Below are 22,015 nucleotides of genomic sequence, written 5' to 3'. Positions count from 1 at the left end.
GATGCTTATAAGTCTCCAGTAAATTTTTTTTTTCTGTCTATAGAAGTATTCAGTTAACAGTCTGTGTTGGTGCTGCTGTCAAGTCAATTATTTTATCTACAATACACAGCTCATTCTGTGAAGGGGAATTATTTATAAACTGTCTGCTTGAGCTGGTGCAGTGAAGTAACAAGAACATATAACTGCTTTCAGTGCAAGCTCAGTTTCTTTTCCAGCTGATCTCTCTTGGACTTTAAGAAATTCGGTGAGCTGATAACAATGCAGTCTTCAAAAATTAATCCAGTAATAGCTCTTAAATAACCATTCATTACAACAATTAAATTACTACGTAAATCCAGTATGACCATTTTTTAAATATGAATAAATCTACATTTAGTGTACTATATACTTGTAAGACTATACAATTAAAGCTCGTGGGGGGTTTAACCCTTTCAGGGTCGACAGGCCCTCTCCCAGACTTGTTCTCAGGGTCGCCAAATTTAAAAAAAAAAAATTATTATTTCTTGTGAAAAGATAGAGAATCTTTTCCCGATCATAATGACACCAAAAGTATGAAATTTGATGGAAAACGTACAGAATTATGCTCTCGCGAAGTTAGCGGTCTCGATGATGTTTACGCATCGGCAATTTTGCCCACTTTGAGCTCTATTTTAGGCCAATTCCAGTGTACCAGTCGACAAAAATCATAACTATTTCGCTAGAACTCCATTTTTTCTAACTAATGAGTGCAAGAAACCACCCATTTACTGATTTCAGCTATCCAATAAAGTGGTCAGAATTTAGCAATTTTGCCAATTTCACACAAATTTAAAAAGATGCCAATCTCCAAATAGGGTCCAGAATAAACAAGAAAGACATTCCTGGCACTAAAATAACATTTCCTCTGTTCATTAGTCACGTCCCCATGCCCCTCTTACATTCTTTTGCTTTCCATTTTGAATTTTTATTCTCACAAAAAATAGATGATTTACTGTTATACAGACTACTGCATTAGTGTAGAAATGGTATATATAATATCAGCACACTTGTGAAAGAATATTAGACTCACCAGTTGATGTGTATTGGACGCATAGCATGATTTGTTTACTTTTGAAATTTGGCAAAAATCGAACATTTCTGCTACTTTGAGCTCAATTTCAAGGTACTTTTCAGTGTAAAACCAATCAAAATCGTCTCATTTTCTGTAATATGTCTTCCATTCTATAAAATGAGACCAGGAAAACTAGAGTACCATCATAAATACCATATGAAAATATGGTGCAAAGTGGCTGTTTTAAACCAAAAACACTGTCAAAGTTTTTTTTTTTCTCATTACGCACTGTGTGCTGCAGGATTTTTTTTATACTGTGCACACTGACCACATAGACCCATTCTTTCATATGTAGGCCTACCAGCTTTCTCTCACTAGATTTGAGGGCACTAGAATTTAGGCGTACTTGCACGTCAAAAACCCTGGTGCATAAGCCGTACTAGTTTACCTGGAGTTTTACCTGGAGAGAGTTCCGGGGGTCAACGCCCCCGCGGCCCGGTTAAAACTTACCCACTAGTGGCAGTAAGAAGGCAGGTCCAGCCGGACTCTAACCTTTCTCACTCATAACTATAGTAGATATGTGACGAAGAATGGAAGATGTCTTCTGTACCAAGATACTGTTGTGCTGCAGTGTCTGACAGAACAGCCTCACCTCACTTAGTGATGTACTCTTTGACTGACACCTTGGACTTATGATGGGCTGTCTGACCAGTATGCATATTTAAATAATGTATATTACAGCTGATTTCCTCTGTTCTGTTTATTACAATATACAGTGCACTACTGTATAAACATTTAAAAATACTGTATACCAGAAATGTATAAATGGTGCAAAGGTGACATGAAAACAGTATCAAAGATGGTTGACAAACCCACTACCATTATAGTATGCTCCTCACTTACTGAATAATTCATTTACCGATGTGAACTTTGGAACAGAACTCCGTTGTTCAGTGAGGACAGGCTGTATTGTCGAAAATGGTATAAAATACCAACAAGTTGAAGATTAAGAGACGTGTGCAATAGTCGAGTATCTTTATTGATGAAACATTTTGCCTCAGCAACAGAAGCCAATATGTGTACGCAAATGGGGCAAGCTCTTCCGCACAACCAATTACAGTTGGTGTCCCACAGGGAAGTGTCCTTGGCCCTCTTCTCTTTCTCCTATACATAAATGACCTACCAAATGCTTCGCAATTACTCAAACCCACACTTTTTGCAGATGACACTACATACGTCTTCTCTCACCCGAGCCCAGTCACGCTAGCCAATACTGTAAACACCAAATTACAGAAAATATCTACCTGGATGAGGACTAACAAACTTACACTAAACATTGACAAAACCTACTTCATTCAGTTTGGTAACAGAGCTACAGATGTACCTCTTAACATAACAATAAACGGATCACCTATCACAAAGCTAACAGAGGGAAAATTCCTAGGAATCCACTTCGATAATAGACTCAAATTTCATACACATATACAACAAATTTCTAAGAAAATCTCCAAGACTGTAGGCACACTATCGAAGATACGGTACTATGTTCCACAGTCAGCCCTCCTGGCCCTTTATCACTCTCTTATTTACCCCTATCTCACCTATGGAATTTGTGCATGGGGCTCAACAACAATTAACCATCTCAGACCACTAATTACCCAACAAAAGGCTGCAGTTAGAATGATAACAAATTCTCACTACAGGCAACACACACCACCAATATTCAAAACACTCAACCTACTCACCATACAAAACATCCATACTTATTATTGCACCTATTACATACATAGAACACTTAACTCTGATATTAACCCTCCCCTCAAACATCTCCTTGCCAACCTCAACAGAACACATGACCATAACACAAGTCACAGATCACTCTTTGATGTTCCTCGTGTCCATCTCACGCTATGCAAAAACTCAATGCACATAAAAGGCCCTAAAATCTGGAATTCATTACCTGTAAATATAAAAGAAACACTACCTGTTTATAAATTCAAGTCTCTTCTCAAAGATCACTTACTCACTCAAAACCAAATAAATACTGAATAACTGAACCTTATAAATTGTATATCCTATATGTTACTCACAATTATATCACACAAATGTTAAACCTAGGACCCAATCTAACTTTATTATTTTTTTAAATACACTACCTAACAGAATACTCCATTCGACTGAATGTACAGCAATGCAAGCAACCATATGACCTGTCTTTGTAATACTCATTTGTGCTTTATAGTTATCTGTTTACAATAATGTTTTATCACTGATTTCATCATTGCTTAGTTAATCTTAAGTTAATTTTAAGCCAGCCCGTAATGCTATGCATATAAGTGGCTTTGGCATGCTGCTCTTACCTGTATTTTTTGTACCTCTGTTTGTATGCTTAAATTAAAATTATTATTATTATTATTATTATTATTATTATTATTATTATTATTATTATTATTATTACACAGCAGGCTTCTTCAGTCAAATACAAAGGGAGCAGTAGAAATGAAATAAAGATGTAATCAGTCCATCCTGGTTTAGTACTCCCCCATGATTATACAATAATATAATAATCAGTCTATCAGTCTTAGAGAAAAAGTATATGAGGTGGTCAGTCCCTCAGCCTGGAGAAGAGTTCAGCTTCATACTCTAGAACGATATGAAGCTGAAGCATGAGAATAGTCTGAAATACTATGGATCCCGTCCCTTACATCTTTGAGATCTTCCACCTCACCTTCGACAGTATTTAAGACTCCATTCTCATGCTTCAACTTCACACACAAACAAAAATATTTGTCCAACCCATTTTTAATGCTACCTAAGGAATAAGATTTGATTGTAGTTACATGTAGTCTGAATGTAGTTAGGATCTCTCCACAGTACTATAGATATAAACAGTAATAATAATAATAATAATAATAATAATAATAATACAGTGGTACCTTCATTTACGAGTTTGATTCGTTCTGTGACCCAGCTCGTAACTCAGTTTGCATATCAATTTTCTTCATTGAAATTAATTAAAATGCCATTAATTCATTTCAACCCCCCCAAAAAAAACAAATTTTTTTATATGGGTTTTTAAATAAGAAAAATGTATTTAGAAATAGGAAATATTGTATACTCTGCCCACCACCCTCACTACTACACCCACCACATCTACTCCACCCTCCATTATCACTACTCACTGACCACCATGACTACTCCATCCACCACTATCAGTACTCCACACACATTAATTAATGTTTCTGGAAAAACTCTTGAGTGTTGAAATGGAGGTACCTCTTCCCCGGATTTATATGAGAACCAAACAAGGGACGGGGTGCCTTACTACAATCTGGGATTAGTGTGGGAGTATTCGCCTTCCAGTTGTCTTGGAAGAGCATGTGGGATGGGATGAAGTACCTGACATTTCTCTGGGTACAGAGTTGAATTTGACTTCAGATATGGTACCGATTAATGACGGCATATCTGAAACTCGCTCTTAACTCGGATTTTGGCTTGCAACTCAAAGCATAAAATCGACAAAGCAACAGCTCATAACTCGGAAAACTCTTAAGTTGGGGCACTCGTAAGTGTAGGTACCACTGTAATATCTTTATTTACTACATTAATGTTCAAATTAACATGTACAAGGTATACAGGCCTAGCTGACATCAATGACATACTACTACTGTATATAGAAAGCTGCTTGTTGTGCAGAGCATTTCAGGCAAATTAGGTCAGTTTTGTCCCAGGATGTGACCCACACCAGTTGATTAACACCCAGGTACCCATTTTACTGATGGGTGAACACAGACAACTGGTGTAAGGAAACATGGCCAATGTGTTGCCTCCTTCGCCAAGAATCAAAGCCTGACCCTGACCGTGTGAAGCAAGAGCTTTTGCCACCAGGCACTGTCACTGTGTGAATTAAAGAAAATTCTATATCTCGGATGATTCCTTGGGATTTAAATATCTATTTTTTTTTTTGCTTTATGGAGGCAGTGGAGATGTCCTGTCTAAGGGCAATGTGTGGTGTAAATATTATGCAGAAAATTCGGAGTGTGGAAATTAGGAGAAGGTGTGGAGTTAATAAAAGTATTAGAGGGCTGAAGAGGGGTTATTGAGGTGGTTTGGTCATTTAGAGAGAATGGATCAGTGACATGGAGAGCGTATAAATCTGTAGGGGAAGGAAGGCGGGGTAGGAGTCGTCCTCGAAAAGGTTGGAAGGAAGGGTATGGGAGGTTTTGTGGGCGAGGGGCTTGGACTTCCAGCAGGCGTCCATGAGCGTGTTCGATAGGAGTGAATGGAGACGAATGGTATTTGGGACCTAACGATCTGTTGGAGTGTGAGCAGGGTAATATTTAGTGAAGGGATTCGGGGAAACTAGTTATTTTTATATAGCCGGACTCGAGTCCTGGAAATGGGAAGCACAATGCCTGCACTCTAAAGGAGGGGTTTGGGATATTAGCAGTTTGGAGGGATATATTGTGTATTTTTATACATATATGCTTCTAAACTGTTGTGTTCTGAGCACCTCTGCAAAAACAGTGATTATGTGTGAGTGAGGTGAAAGTGTTGAATGATCAAAGTATTTTCTTTTTGGGGATTTTCTTTCCTTTTGGGTCACCCTGCCTCCGTGGGAGACGGCCGACTTGTTAAAAAAAAATTATATATATATATATATATATATATAATATATATATATATATATATATATATATATATATATATATATATATATATATATATATATATATATATATATATATATACAATATATAATTTTTTATGAGGGGTAATGCCTGCTGTATTTTGGACACGCACCCCAGCTGAGGAGCTGGATGAGATTTTCGCATTATAATCAGTGACTAACACGTAACAATATGTACTAGACGTGTATCTCATGTACACCCCATGTACTATATATACCATCTTTATATCAACAATGTATCTCTCAAATCTTTTCTTTTGTGCCATATTATGTAATAAAATATACCAATTGGTAAAAAAAAAAAGAATGTAACAGACTTATCTGAGGTTCCTGGAGTTATCCTGTCCTGTCGCCTGATATCTCAAGTTATGCAGGAATGCACATCCAACAATTTCGCCTCCTATTTGAGAGGTGTCAGCCCAATTTTAACCACTAGAGCACGAAAATTCCTTCCCATTACACTAACGTATCTAATTCAAATTAACAATGGCGACTGTCTTCTGAGCAGACGCAGGCTTTCCGTTTTCTATGACAAATATTATTACAGTATGGCCATCTATTTACATATAACTACTGTATTTCTGGAAAATATATACAGTATTTTCCACAGAATGAAAAGATGGGATGGCAGGGGAAGTGGAATATTCAAATTGCTTCAGGAAATCCAATAATCTTCGAGGCTCTAGGTCCCACATTTTGCACCAGAGGTGGACCCCCATCCTATATATATTAAAAAAGATAATGATGGTCTGTTTCCTGGCTTCAACATTACTCTTGCCAGCTGTGAATCTTCCATTGTCCATCTCACACTATGCAAAAACTCAATGCACATAAAAGGCCCAAAAATCTGGAATTCATTACCTGTGAATATAAAAGAAACACTGTCTGTTTATAAATTGAAGTCTCTTCTATCACTTACTCGCCCACAACTAAATAAATACTGAATAATTGTATCTCAAATGTTTAAACTGTGACACAATCAAACTTTATTTTTAATTACATACAGCTCTGTATAGCCTTTGTGGTTTAGCGCTTCTTTTTGATTATAATAATAATTTTAATTACATTACCTAACAGAATACTCCATTCTACTGCATGCTCAGCAACAGTAAATGACTATATGACCTGTCTTTGTAATACTCATTTGTGCTTAATTGTTATCTGTTTATAATAATGTTTACCACTGAATATTTCATTATTATTATTATTATTATTATTATTATTATAATCAAGGGGGAAGCGCTAAACCCGGAGGATAATACAGCGCCTGGGTGGGGGGATGTGGAAGGCATTCAGGCTTAATTCGGGGAACTGGAGCACAGATCCAATTTCCTAAATCAAGAGCCCCTCACCAACATCAAGGAACCTTCCTTGAGGGGTTGAATATTTCATTGCTTAGTTAATCTTAAATTAATTTTAAGCCTGCCCATAATGCTCTGCATACAAGCCCCTTAAAGGACCCCAATGGAAATAAGTCACTCTGTCTGACTTTTTTGGGTTATCCTAGGTTCTCTACACATATGCTGCTATGTATGATAATTCTATGTAACTGTATTTGTGTATACCTGAATAAACTTACTTACTTACAAGGAAGGTTCCTTGATGTTGGTGAGGGGCTCTTGATTTAGGGAATTGGATCTGTGCTCCAGTTCCCCGAATTAAGCCTGAATGCCTTCCAAATCCCCCCCCCCCCCAGGCGCTGTATAATCCTCCGGGTTTAGCGCTTCCCCCTTGATTATAATAATAATAATAAAATCTGCATACAAGGGGCTTTGGCGTGTTACACTTAACCACTGTATTTCTTTGTACTTCAATGTATCATGTACAAATTAATAAATAAATAAATTAATAAAAGATACATCATCAGCTCATTTTTCTCAAGATTAAAGTTTGCCCAAAATGCTGTGTATATAAAGTGGCTTTTGGCATGTTCACTCAGTTGTTACACTGTACAAACATGTATCATGATAAAATAAAACTATTATTATTATCATCAATATTATTATTATGTTTGAAAGAAGTTATAGGATATATTACATGTGACATGTTTAGTGTTAATAATGAAGACGGAGTATCATCAATATTGGAAGTGCACAGTCTTGAAGATCAAGAAGAATATGGGAAGTCTTATGAAAGAAAATTTGTGCATAAGTTTAGGCCTTTTAGGTATCCACACTAAATTATAGGACAGGTAGAACCTTCGATAAGTTTTGCTATCAAACATTCACAGCCTCATAAAGTGTAATGTGTATAACTGTGAGGATAAAGGTGGTGGGTAGCAGTAATGTTGGAACAACTCCATTTTGTCCATCAAGTGAGGTAGTAACGTCTTTGTAACGTAAGTATATTACCTGCCTTATGTCTTTCCCCGTCGGAGGTTAATAGAATATTACATGTAGCGTGTGACAAGCATGGTTTCCGCAGTGAGGCGGCGGCAAGACACGAGATAAACGTGAGAGAGGAAGATGTGTTAGCAGCGGAATACTGCCAACCTCAGACACCCAACACTCGCCCCACATCACCAATATTATATTACATACATCGTATATACAGTTATTGCAAGCTGTTCTCTTATTTAAACTGTCTGAAGGCAAATTTCGTCAAACATTTTCCATCATTTTACGGTTGTCACTGATATACACAGGTGTCTGCATAAAACATTTGAGTTGATGACTTAATTAAGCTCAAATTTTGTGGAAAATATTCATGATATTGTGTAGATTATCATGATAGGTTTTAATCCAAAAAGCTAAACCCTCACTTATCCTTATTTTGTATTTGGCAGGATACACATTTACTGCGATTGTGGAGATTTACAAATTTTGCAAGAACGTAATAGTTTAAATTTCTCGGTTATTGCTGGTAAAGGATTTATCTCCAAATAATTGAAGTTATCCTTCCCTTCCTTGGATCAAACTTGATTGCCTCCAACTCCCAGTAAGTCGCAATAACATGACTGGAATAACTAACTAATATACTGAAAATATAGTAAAACTGGATTAAGTGTAAGAGTAAAATTATAACACATTGCAGTTTAAGAATATGGATAATATGAAATATACAGCAGGAATATTGTTTCTTGGCTAGTCTAATTAGTACTAGCAAAAAGTCCATTTTAATTATGTGGGGCCATGAGGTTGTGACTGAAGAAACTGGTTCAGTTAAGCTACATTGCAAGGAAAATGTTCAGGTCACATTCACCATTTATATTGTACATTCTGCATTTTTACCTTAACAGTAATTTGCCTCTCATGAACAAAATGATGGTGAAATCTATTGCCATTTCTCAGGCAGAGTTGTCTAAGCTTGAAAGCTATGGTAATAGGCTGGCAAGGACTCGCAATCCAAAAAATTGCTGTTGCCCTCCCCATCATTATATCAAATATGATTACTGCCCATTATCTTAGTGCTGTATGATCTTTGCAGTTTAGTGCTTCTCCATGAATCAATGTACTACCTTACATAACCACACAAATAATCCGCACATAGGAGAGAGGAACTTACAACAATGTTTCGGTTTGACTTTGACTATTTACAAAGTCACAGTGTGACTTTGTAAATGGTCAAGTCAGACTGAAACATTGTAAGCTGCTCCTCCCCAATGTGTGCTGTATAATCCTATGGCTTTAGCACTTTCTCCTTAATAATAATAATAATAATAATAATAATAGTAATAGTAATAATAATAATAATACCCTGTGTATGGGTTATTTGTATATTGTTCCAGTCGTGGTATTCTGCCTTTTTGTTCTTTATGTATTGTTTTTTTTTTTATGAAAATAAAGTTAGGAGTAACATTGTAGTAGATCTGGTAGCCCATTCAGGTAGTCCATGAATTTCATCATCCCTTTTCTGTATGTAAAACTATAGTTATTCTCTATAAAATGTATTTTTGTTAATATTTTTGGGTGTCTGGAATGGATTAATTGGATTTAAATTATTTCTTATGGGAAATATTAACAAAATACATTTTATAGAGAACAACTGTTGTTTTATGTACAGAAAAGGGATGATGAAATTCGAAGGTCCACTGTATAGGTATTTAATTCTTAAAAGACTTTCAGTCTAGTTGTGAATGTTACATTGATAAACTGTGGGATAATGTTTGTAAGTGGCAACAGAGGGTGTGCATCTACCGTATTGGCAGTTAGGCTTGTGCTTTCAACATACCAGTAATACTAAGTTTACCTCTCACAAGTTTCAGCAAAACAGTGTTTATTGAATGATTTTGAAATGCCTGAAACCTACTATACTGTGCATTGCTGAAACAGGTAGTATGTATTGCATTCCTACTGAGAAAGCCTTGGGGGGGGGGGGTTCAAGTGGCTTGTGGCCATGATACAAAACTGGAAGCTAACAGACAACATGCTTGTGTAGCCAATACTTTGCCTTTGGTAAATGTTTGGCAATTATTCACGTTCACTATATCCTATGAAAGATGTCCTGTTGTAGATTCGCTGGTACAATCGCCCAGCCTGGGCCTTTTCCAAGAGGTGGCCCGGGACTTGGCTCCATGTCAAGGAAGTGGTGTCTCAGACTAATGTCTGCTATGGGAGGAGGTACAAGTATCTCCTCGTTTCTTTGAGACCAACTCTCCCGAGGCCTAGCCCCATTCCCCACCCCCGTGGGGCTCAGAGGGAGAAGCTAGACACCTTAGGCTGCCACATACCCCACCCACACTGGGCTCGAAGGGTGTGGCAGCTGCATAGCAGCAGATGATGTCAGGAGGTGCAAAGGCAGCAAGCATTACAGGATCCTTTTGGAGTTAACTCCAGCTTTGGGCATTGACGCCCGAGTGCCGGAGAAGCTCAAGAATGCCTCTTGCTGTGTGTGTTGCTGCTGCTGCTACTACTACACTTGTCTGTTGCACTCCTCCCCTGTGAAGGAGGTGCCTTGATTCAAAAAGCTGGACCTATCCTCATTTTTACATTCTGGTTTTTTCCCACAGAGGTAGGGTGACCCAGCTGTCACCCATTCACTCTTCCCAGAAGTACACTGCCATTACATTCAAATGACTTCTCTTCCTTTTCTCAGCCTTAATATCTGCCCATTCCCAGGCTTTGTTTAGCCCCAAAGGTTTTAGCATTTCACATTGATTATTATTATGGGTTTAATAATCATAATAATAATAATGAAGTAATCATGTTTTCAACAAAATGTATAACTTAAAGTAGAAAATAAGCAACTGAACTGTGTATTTCTTAACCATCATATAAATAGCTCAGATGCGTAAGGTAATGCCTGACACATGCTGCTAAGTAATGCTGATATTGACAATGCTGCAGTTGATAACTAAACATGTATAGTACCTTGAATTGTTTAATTTTCTTACTATACAAGTATTCAAAAAATCCTGAATAATATTACAATATATATTGTATTATGCATTTATAAAGATTGTAATCCAGTGGAACCTTGGTACTCGAACAGCTCTGTACTCGAACAATTCAGTCGTTTGGTAAATGTATTGCTTGATAGTTGACCATTTGCTTGGCACTCGACCAAACAAATATGACCTGCCAGAACTTTGCTCTAAACTGTTTCGTCTTTCCTCGCATTTTTTGGTGTATTTAATATATATTGTATAAATGAGTCACCATGGGGCCTAAGAGGGTTAGCGATAACAGCCAACCAAAAAGAAAATTGGTTGGGAAAAATTCATTCTGTACTCGAACAGATTGGCACTTGAACAGCCTTCTGGAACCATCTAAGTTCGAGTACCAAGGTTCCACTGTACAGAAGTTTACCCCTGCCACTTAGCTGATTTTGGCAGTTATAGTTTGAATTGTAAAATATTAAGTTTAAGGGTTGCAGTTGAGATAATATCATAGCACAATATTTCGTCATGTAAACAAAACCTAATGAAATCCACCCAACTTAAACTAAAATAACCTAACCTCCGCCATCAGTGTGGCACATCTTTATGTACATTTGGCTGGTGTGTGATACGACTCAGTACTGTGTTGATTGACTTATATGTGCTGCACAACCAAAATTAATGTACTAGTATTGCTAATGTGCTGCACAACCAAAATTAATGTACTAGTATTGCTAATGTGCTGCACAACCAAAATTAGTGTACTATTTTTGCTAATATCCCCTATACAATAACAATTTGCACAAGAAATACTGTACTTTTTCCATGGTGTACATAGGTTATATGCATTTTAAAAATGTAAACTGATACCAGAGTTCTGGTGAATAGTGGTCAGCAATATTAGCCATGAAAACATTAAAGTTCAGTTGAAGTTTATTTTAATCTTAAATTAATTTTATTAATTTTTATTTACTGTACACCTGATGAATCAAATGACATCAAATATTTATGATGTTTTAGCCAAATGTTCTATAATTTTTATTTTGTTGATGTCTCTGAAGACATTTTATTTATATTAGTTGCAGCATTCACATTTAAATTTTGATAATAAATAATTGGTTGGAGGGGGTAGGTAAAGGAGGTTTTGTTGTGGGCAAGGGGTTTGGACTTCCAGCAAGAGTGTGAGAGCATGTTAGATAAGAGTGATTGGAGACGGATGGTTTTTGGGACCTGACGAGCTGTTGGAGTGTGAACAGGGTAATATTTTGTGAAGGGATTCAGGGGAACTGGTTAACTGGACTTGAGTCCTGGAAATGGGAAGTACAATGCCTGTACTTTAACCCTTTCAGGGTTGGTGCCATACTAGTACGGCTTGCGTGCCAAGGTTGGTGCCGTACTAGTACACGTGAATTCTAGCGGCTTCAAATTAAGCGGGAAACAGCTGGTAGGCCTAGATGTGAGAGAATGGGTCTGCATGGTCAGTGTGCACAGTAGGAAAAAATTCTGGGACTCAGTGGTACGTTGTGGGAATGTCATTTTAGTACACCTTGCTCACCATGCCTCGTGGTAAGAAACTCCTCACTCCTCGGCGAATTGGGACACTTCTGTTCCCCATTGACAGTTCTAATACAGATGGAAGTGCCAGTGAAGATGAGTTTCAAGGTTTTGATAAGGTTGTGACCGCAACTAATGACCATAATACCGGTAATAGTGGGGAAAACCCAGACGACCCTCAACCTTCCACTTCTTGTGTTGGACCGTCTTGTTCACGTTCAGTTGTACCAGAACGAAAGAGGAAACTCTTATTTTCCCATATCCAGGACTCAGATGTGAGCAATGGTGATGATAGTGATAGTGAATATGAACTAAAAGCTCTTGAAAACAGTTCCAGTAGTGATAGTGAAGTGGAATATTCTCCAGTGAAGTGTCTGTATATATGATGGTATGTATATGCTCTCTGGTAGTGTACCATATGCTATTCCAAGGGAAAGGAGTACATCTCGGAGTACATCCCGTGGCTGTACAACAGGAACAGATAGTGAAAATGAAGATGATAGTGTTGCAACTGGGATGGAAAATGTAGATGCATCTGGTGGTGGTGCCAGCCATGAGGCACCAGCAGTGGCCTGTGCTGCCACCCACGCCGCTGCCTCAGCTGATCTACAACAAAGGCCATCATCCCCCACCCACCCACTACACCAGCCTCCACAGCCACAACCTCCACAACTACAACCTCTACAACCACAACCACCTGTCAGTATCCAGTATCCACCAGCAGACCTCACCTGGGATTGGCAGGAAGCTGCCAATTTTGTTCCAAATCCCCATCAGTTTGATGAAAGCCAAAGTGGAATACAGCCATCTTGTACACTTGGGAACAATGCCACTGAACTGGAATGTTTTGAGATATTTTTTGACAAACCCCCGATGGAAATTGTCAGGGAAAGCAACAGATACTTCGAGTACACCATGGCAAACACAATACTTTCACCACTCTCTCACCTACACCAGTGGAAGGAGACAACTGTGGCTGAGATGTATCTTTTGTTTGCCACAATAATGCTTATGCCACATGTGTATAAGCACAGTGTGAAATCATACTGGTCAACAGACCGCCTAATTGCAACCCCAGGTTTCAGTGATATAATAGGAGTGAATCGATTTGTGCTATTATCATGTATGCTTCACTTCTCAGACAAAACCAGGCCTGACAGAAACGACAGGTTATATAAGATTAGGAATGTGTTTATGTATCTGAAACAGAAATTCAGTATGTAATTTTATCCCTTCAGGAAACTTGTTATTGATGAGTTTTTGATTCTGTTCAAAGGAAGACTCATTCAAGCAGTACATACCAAGCAAGAGGAAATGCTTTGGTATAAAGTTGTTTGTGCTGTATGATTGCTACAGTGATCTTGTATTGGATATAATTGTGTACACTTAATACAATGTGAGATACCAGGAAGTTACTGGGTATCTCTGGTGATGTGGTTAGAACAATGATGGAAACATATCTTGGTAAGGGGCATATATTATATACTGATAACTGGTACACAAGCCCCTTAGTGATTTCTTGCAAGTGAACATGACAAATGTGTGGCACAGTGTGTGCAAATCGCAGACATATGCCCAGGTTCGACGCTGGCACTCGTAGAGGTGAGGTGCAGGTGTTTGCTGCCAATGACATCATGGCATTTCGGTGGCATGACAAACGAGATGTCACACTGTTGTCATCAGTACACTCTAACAAAATGGCAGACACTGGCAGGCAGCATAGAGAGAGCAATGAACCCAATCTGAAACCTGCAGCTGTGATTGACTACACCCTCAATATGCGTTCAGTGGACAAATGTGACATGCAGATTGGGTTTGCAAGAGTTATAAGTGGTACATAAAACTTTTTTTCCATATTCTGGACATTTCCATGCTCATTGCTTATAATATGTATAAGTTGAGGACCAGAAACAAACCACCATATGGCAAATTTTGTTTGTCATCAGACAAATAATAATCAAATCTTATTGTGGCTAGCTGGTTGAGTGGCTAACGCGATGGTCTGGAGTTTTGAGACTCTAATCGCGGGTTCTATCCCTGCCCATGGTATGGCTTGTTTGCAATCATGTCATTACGATTTTATGAGTCATGTTAACGGCTTTGAAGGGACTTGATCTACAGTTCGTCATGGCCAAGCTAGCTGGAGATTCGTCTGTAAAAACTTGCATTTGTGGTCACAGTGGTGCCTATGCTAACTTCCTATGGTGTAGAAATATACCTAGTTGGATGAATCTTATTGTGGCTAGCTGGTCCAGTGGCTAACGCGATGGTCTGGAGTTTTGAGACTCTGATCGCAGGTTCTATCCCCGCCCGTGGTATGGTTTAATTATCAAGTACCAAGGAACAACACCTGCAATAGAAAAACCACCCATGAAATTATCAACTACCTTCACGTCTGAAGCATGGTGATCACTTCCTAACAAAACTGCCTGCTACTGCTTTCAAGAAAAAGGGTCAGAAGAGGTGTTACGTCTGTGCACATACAAAAAAATGCCCACAACAACGCAGAGGCACTCGTTTTATGTGTGAGGAGTGCAAAACACCATTGTGCATGACACCATGTTTCAAAGACTTCCACAGGCTGCAGACCTTCTAGAAACATGTCCTGTGGCTGTATATGTGTATATAAAATATAGAAAAATAGTAATACATAACATTTTATATTGTTCATTTGTGGAAACAAGTTTTATAAACAGTGATAGTGACAACAGTGTTTGTGCAGTTATTGTGTAGTATAGAAAGAGAAAAGACTTACAAAATAGTGCTCATATTGGTCTCACAGGCCATAAAAGTTACTTGAGAAAAAAAAATAGAAAAAAGTACAAAAAAAAAAAAATTACCGGGTGGCTGGCAGTCGGTGATGTTGCTGTATGCCGGTCATTTTCTGTCAACTTCACGCCTCCATATCTCGTAAGTATTGATGGCAAAAAAATTTTTTTTAGCCCCTAATGTTTAGAAAAAAAACTATTTTTATAAGATTTTTTTTTTTCTGAATTTTTTCTTCCGACCCTGAGAACTGGCGGGCCTGCTGACCCTGAAAGGGTTAAAGGAGGGGTTTGGGATATTGGCAGTTTGGAGGGACATCTAAACTGTCATATCTGAGCACTGCTGTGAAGACAATGATTATGTATGAGTGATGAAAGTTATTTTTCTTTCTTTTTGGGTCACCCTGCCTCAGTGGGAAACGCTGATGTGTTAAAAAAAAAAAATGCATAGAAGTGTCAGATTTAGCAGTGATGCTTCATTATGGCATTATTCACCCAACCAACTCCTGTATGTGCTGTTATGGCATCATTCATCCAGCCAACTTCTGTATGTAGTATATTATGGCATCATTCACCCAGTCAACTCCTGTGTGTACTATACTATGGTATCATTTGCCCAACCAGCTCAGAAATATTTATAGCTGTCCAAACTTTTGTAGGTCTTCATTGTCTATCCTGTATATGAAAGGGCTTTTCACTAGGTTTACCTGGAGAGGGTTTCGGGGGTCAATGCCCTCGCGACTTGGTCTGAGACCAGGCCTCGTGGTGGATCAGAGTCTACATGTATACTGTATGCAGAAGAAATTTGATGAGTGACTTTGGGAACATTGATGAGATCACTGGTATTCACTAGACGTATAAATTTTGTGTTATGTATACAAAACCTAAACTAAATTTTGCAAAGGAAACTAAATTAGTGTTAGACAAAGTATCTCTACAAAGATTTGAGTGGGTATCAGATTAGATAATGTGCAGGATAGTAATACTTTATAAATTTCCAGTGTGTGTTAAAAGAGGAATTTAAATGTAGGTGGAGGTAGACCCCACAACAGCAGTTAAAATGGAGGACAGTAAAATCAACAAGTTCATAAACTACTGCATTGTTATCAGCAAAATAAAGGAGTGTACCCAATTGAAACCATACTAGGTTTTAAAATGCATAAAAAAAAATCAAGCTCTTTTCTTGGCCTAATAAAATACAGTATAGTATTACCGTAATGTGCTATGCTATAGTTTTCATTAGGGAGAGGCACCCAAAAGGTAACGAGAGGAAGTGTTTTATCTATCGGATGACCTGTGAATTACCCTTATTGTGGTAGTGTGTGACAAGATCCTTCTATCCTTTCATCATGAATTACTACTATAATTCTTCAGTATAGCCCTTGTGGTTTAGCACTTCTTTTTGATTATAATTCTTCAGATGTTATGAGGTCCAGTAGAGAGAGAGAATAGTAGCAGGTTTGGGTGGTGTTGGCTGAAACCCATAAAAGCGTGTGATTAATGGGATACAGTATTTATATTTGATTAGGTTAAAAGAAAATTGGAAAAAATAAGCAATGTTTATTATAAATCAAAGTTATACATAAGGGATGAAGAGCTCTCTGAATACAGTACTACTGTAGTTAAAAGGTAAGAGGCCCAGAAAGGGAAGCTACAGATGTGAGGCTTTGGCTGGGAGAGACTGTTGGAAGAGAACAGGGAAATGAAAAAAAAACTGTCAGAGAGAGGAGAGGTTTTAGTTGTCAACCTTGGTTGTGACTTTTTTTTTTTGTTATTGTATTCTTCCTCTTTTGAGTTCCTGTTTGTAATAAAATTATAACTTCTACATATATTATTTGTTTAACAATCTCCTACCAAGTACTGTAATAAGTGGGCGTATGTAAATGCCGAAAGATTGCGAATATAGTTAGGCAAGAAAATTAAAGGTAAAACTCCACGCTTATGTCTGTATGCATATGAAAGCATGGAACTTGGCAGTACATTCAACTGTTGGTCTACATTTATTCGTTCACCATGGCATCATTGTGGTTTCACTTACGTTGGGAAGATATAAAGTACTAAGTGGAAATAAATACCCCTGTATTACTGGTATTGGTTGTTGGGTAAGAAGGCATTTCTGGTTATCAATCTCAGATGATTATTAACCTAGGATAACCCAAGAAAGTCGAGCAGCACGGCTTATTTTTATTGTGGTCCTTACTGTACCTCCATAGATTGCAAGTCGACAATCTAGTAACACATACATTACATAGTTACTGCTAGGTGAACATGGTCAGCAGGTGTAAGGAGACATATTCTTACATCTCACCCAGCCCGGGAATTGAATCTAGGTCTTTTTGGTTTAGTCAAACATTCTACCACTGAGCCAAGAGTTAAGTTCATATCCAGCATGTAAAGGTTGAAGGTTTTGAACTCCTCGATGTTGGATCACCTTAATTTAGTGGCAGGGTTTGAACCCAGCAACACTTTCAGCTTGATTGGTGGGGAGGTTTCCCCTTTTATTTCAATTTGCAGTCTCTTAGGGTCAGTGATGGAGTGAATTATGAATATGGATTAAGGAATGTGAAAAATATTTTGGAAATACTATATTGTAGTTTTATTAGCTTTGTATATTTATGTACTGAGACCGAGTTGGTCATATTAGCTAATTGTTAATAGTACTGCAAATTTGTTACCCAGTGCTCGACTTACTGTCCATGACAGTGAATGAATGAATTATAAATGAGGAATGTGAAAAACACTTTGAATTGTTTTATTTGCTTTGTGATTGTGATTTATGTATTGGACAGAGAGTGAATTAGTCATGGCAGTAGCAAATTAATAATTTTGTATATTTGATAATGTTAAAAGCAAAATGTTTAAAGTGATGAATAACCAAATGGTTCTAGCATAGATTGTGCATCTTTCTCACCTATGTTCTAAGGAATGCAGTTTGAGGGACTTAAGGTTCTCTTAACCCTTTGAGGGTTTCGGCTGTACTAGTATGGCTTACGACCCAGGGTTTTTGACGTACTAGTACGCCTAAATTCTAGCGCCCTCAAATCTAGTGGGAGAAAGCTGGTAGGCCTACATATGAAAGAATGGGTCTATGTAGTCAGTGTGCACAGTACAAAAAAAAAAAAATCCTGCAGCACACTGCATAATGAGAAAAAAAAAAACTTTGTTTTTTTGGACTAAAACAGCGACTTTGCACTGTATTTTTGTATGGTATTTATTGTTGTATTCTAGTTTCCTTGGTCTCATTTTATAGAATGGAAGACATGTTACAGAATCTGTGATGATTTTGACTGGTTTTACAATGAAGCGTACCTTGAAATTGAGCTCAAAGTAGCAGAAATGTTCGATTTTTACCAAAGTTCAAAAGTAAACAAGTCATGCCAAGCGTCCAATACACGTCAACTGGTGAGTCTAATATTCTTTCGCAAGTGTGCCAATATTATTTATACCATTTTTTACACTAATGCAGTAGTCTGTATAACAGTAAATCTTCTATTTTTTGTGAGAATAAAAATTCAAGGCGGAAAGCAAAAGAATGTAAGAGGGGCCTTGAGACGTGACTAATGAATAGAGGAAATGCCATTTTAGTGCCAGGAATGTCTTTCTTGTTTATTCTGGACCCTTTTCGGAAATTGGCATCTTTTGAAATTTGTGTGAAATTGGCAAAATTGCTAAATTCTGACCACTGTACTGGATAGTTGAAATTGGTAAATGGGTGGTTTCTTGCACTCATTTGATAGAAAAAATGGAGTTCTAGTGAAATATTCATGTTTTTTGTTGACTAGTACAGTGGAATTGGCCAAAAATGGGGCTCAAAGTGGGCAAAATTGCCGATGCGTAAACATCGCCGAGACCGCTAACTTTGCGAGAGCATAATTCCCTAAGTTTTCCATCAAATTTCATACTTTTGGTGTCATTATGATCGGGAAAAGATTCTCTTTCTTTTCATATGATTTTTTTTTTTTTTTAAATTTGGCCGACCCTGAGAACGAGTCTCGGAGAGGGCCTGTCGACTCTCAAAGGGTTAATAATTTAGGTACAGGTCCTCCATCACAAATCCGGCATCATTGGGACCTGTAGTGTGCTGGATTACTGAGTTTGCCGAATTACAGAGTAGTTAGGTTAGAATACACTTAATAAAATTAACCAACTTGACTTATACAGTTCATTGAACATCGGCAAAAATCGAACATTTCCGCTACTTTGAGCTCAATTTCAAGGTACTTTTCGTTATGAAAGCAATCAAAATCATGTCTATTTCTGTAATATATCTTCCATTCTATCAAATGAGTCCAAAAAATGTGAATACAACCATAAAAACCATACGAAAATATACTGCAAAGAGGCGGCTAATGGCTGAGAAGTGAACTCCCTTATTTATCATCCGTCTTTTTTATTTTTGTTGTACGTTAAGAAGCATCTTTCTATCATACATTGCCCAAATTTCAATGAGATAGCCCAACAAACAACTGAGAAAAAAAAATATTTACCAAAAATCATATATGGCAAGCCCAAGCCAGGCACTGGAAATAAGTCACTTTGTCTGACTTTTTGGGGTTATCCCAGGTTCTCTATACATACACTGCTATGTATGATAATCTATGTAACTGTATTTGTGTATACCTGAATAAACTTATTTACTTCTAGTCTGTCAACTGAGTACAAGAAACTGCCCATTCACTTACTTCAACTACCCAATAAAGTGGTCAGAAATTGGCAATTTGGCCGATTTCACACAAATTTCAACAGATGCCAATTTCAAAATAGGGTCCAGAATAAGCAATGCAGACATTCCTGGCACTAAAATAACATTTTCTCTGTTCATTAGTCACGGCTACAGGCCCCTCTTATATTACTTTTGCTTACCGTTTGGAATTTTTATTCACAAAAAAATAGAAGATTTACTGTTATGCAGACTACTGCATTGTTGTAATAATTGTATAAATAATGCTAATCCATTCTTGACTCCGTACTGGAATTTAGACTGGCAGGCGGACAGGTATTAGACGGTGACATCATTTGTTTACTCTTGAGCTTCGCTAAAGAATAGAACATTTTCGCTACTGTGAGCACAATTTCAAGGTACTTTTCGTCATGAAAGCAATCAAAATCATATCTATTTCTGTAATGTATCTTTCATTCTATCAAATGAGACCGAAAAAATGAGAATATAACCATAACAACCATACAAAAATGTACCGCTAAGCGGCCACTAATGGTCTGATTTCTTTCATTTTTGGTGTACGTGAAGAAGTATCGTTCCATCATACATTGCCCAAGTTTGAATAAGATAACCCAACAAACAACTGAGAAAATAATAATAATAATAATATCTTTATTTACTACACGTACATGTACAAGGTATACAGGCCTAGCTGACATCAGTGACATACTACTGTATAGAAAGGCACTTGTTATGCTGAGTATTTCAAGAAAACTAGGTCAGTGTCCCAGGATAACACCCACACTAGTCGACTAACACCCAGGTACCCATTTACTGATGGGTAAACATAGACAACAGGTGTAAAGAAACACGCCTATTGTTTCTACCCTGGCTGGGAATTGAATATTTACCAAAAATCATATATGGCTAACCCAAGCCAGGTACTAAAAATAAGCCACGTTGACTTTTTTGGGGTTATCCTAGGTTCTTTACACACATGCTGCTGTGTGTGATAATCTATAGAAAGAAAATAATTTTTTTGTTTCATGTTTATGGTGGAGTACGAGTGTATATCATAGTTAGCCCTGTGCTATACTCCGTTTTTTCTAATATAAGCCACCAAGACAAGGATAGGAGAATGGTATTTGTTTACCATATCCTCTTCATAACTCTGTTGAACTGCTCAGTGTTATGCCAAATATTATTCATTCTGGAGTATTTAACATGTTTTATGTTATTTATATTGTTTCTTATGTCATATTAGATCAATTGTGATAGGCAAATAAGCTGTAGTGTTGATATTAGCGTAATAATAAAGCATATTCTCCTGCTTCATGAGACTGAGCTCATGGCAACCTACAGTGGCTTCAAAGCCACCTTATCTTTAATGGATAATGTACTGTGTAGGTGCTTTACATAATGAGAAGCGTTTCTTTTATTCATTGGAACCATGGCTAGGGCTAAAAGTAAGCAGGTTAAAACAATAAAGGGAGAAAAAGAAATTGGAATGACTTGTGCAGCAAGTAGCGCCACCAAACAGTACCAGCAGGTTGGTGTGGCGACCCTGGAAATTTGAAATTATGATAGCCAAAATTAGTGCCGAATAACTGAAGGAACCGAATAACTGATTGCCGGATTTGTGATGGCGGACCTGTACTTGACTGATTTTATACGTGCTATAAAGGTTCTCTACATTGTCACTTTCCAGTTCTGTAATTTAGCCTGCCTTGAAGGGAGCTGTTATTACACAGCACAGTATATAATTGTTTCTTTTAATTCTGATTGCTAGTACATGTTGATTTTGAAATGCTGTATATGAAGAGGGCTACTGCAGCAATATTGAGCAGAAATGGATGGCTGTGGTTTTTATGTTGCAGATGGCAGAGTTTATGAAGAGTTGTCAGTACAGTAGTTAATGGTTGTGCCAGAATGCTAGAGTACGTATTCTGTAATGTTCAGTGGTCCCTCGTTTTTCGTAATTAATCCGTTCCTGGAGCCG

At 37.6% G+C, this 22,015-nt stretch overlaps 1 protein-coding gene across 1 annotated transcript in view; it reads left to right on the top strand.

The window, feature by feature from the left end:
• Positions 1–7,923: 7,923 nt before the first annotated feature.
• The window catches only part of LOC128695046 (uncharacterized), a gene marked incomplete in the record, with an annotated part of 159,169 nt that continues 145,077 nt past the window's right edge, over positions 7,924–22,015 (top strand). The window contains 1 exon segment of the mRNA XM_070091331.1: positions 7,924–8,058.

Source organism: Cherax quadricarinatus, chromosome 35 (genome assembly GCF_038502225.1).
Source record: "Cherax quadricarinatus isolate ZL_2023a chromosome 35, ASM3850222v1, whole genome shotgun sequence".
Lineage (NCBI taxonomy): Eukaryota > Metazoa > Arthropoda > Malacostraca > Decapoda > Parastacidae > Cherax > Cherax quadricarinatus.
The sequence above is the reverse complement of the archived record's forward strand: the minus strand, read 5'-3'. Positions and strand labels throughout refer to the sequence as shown.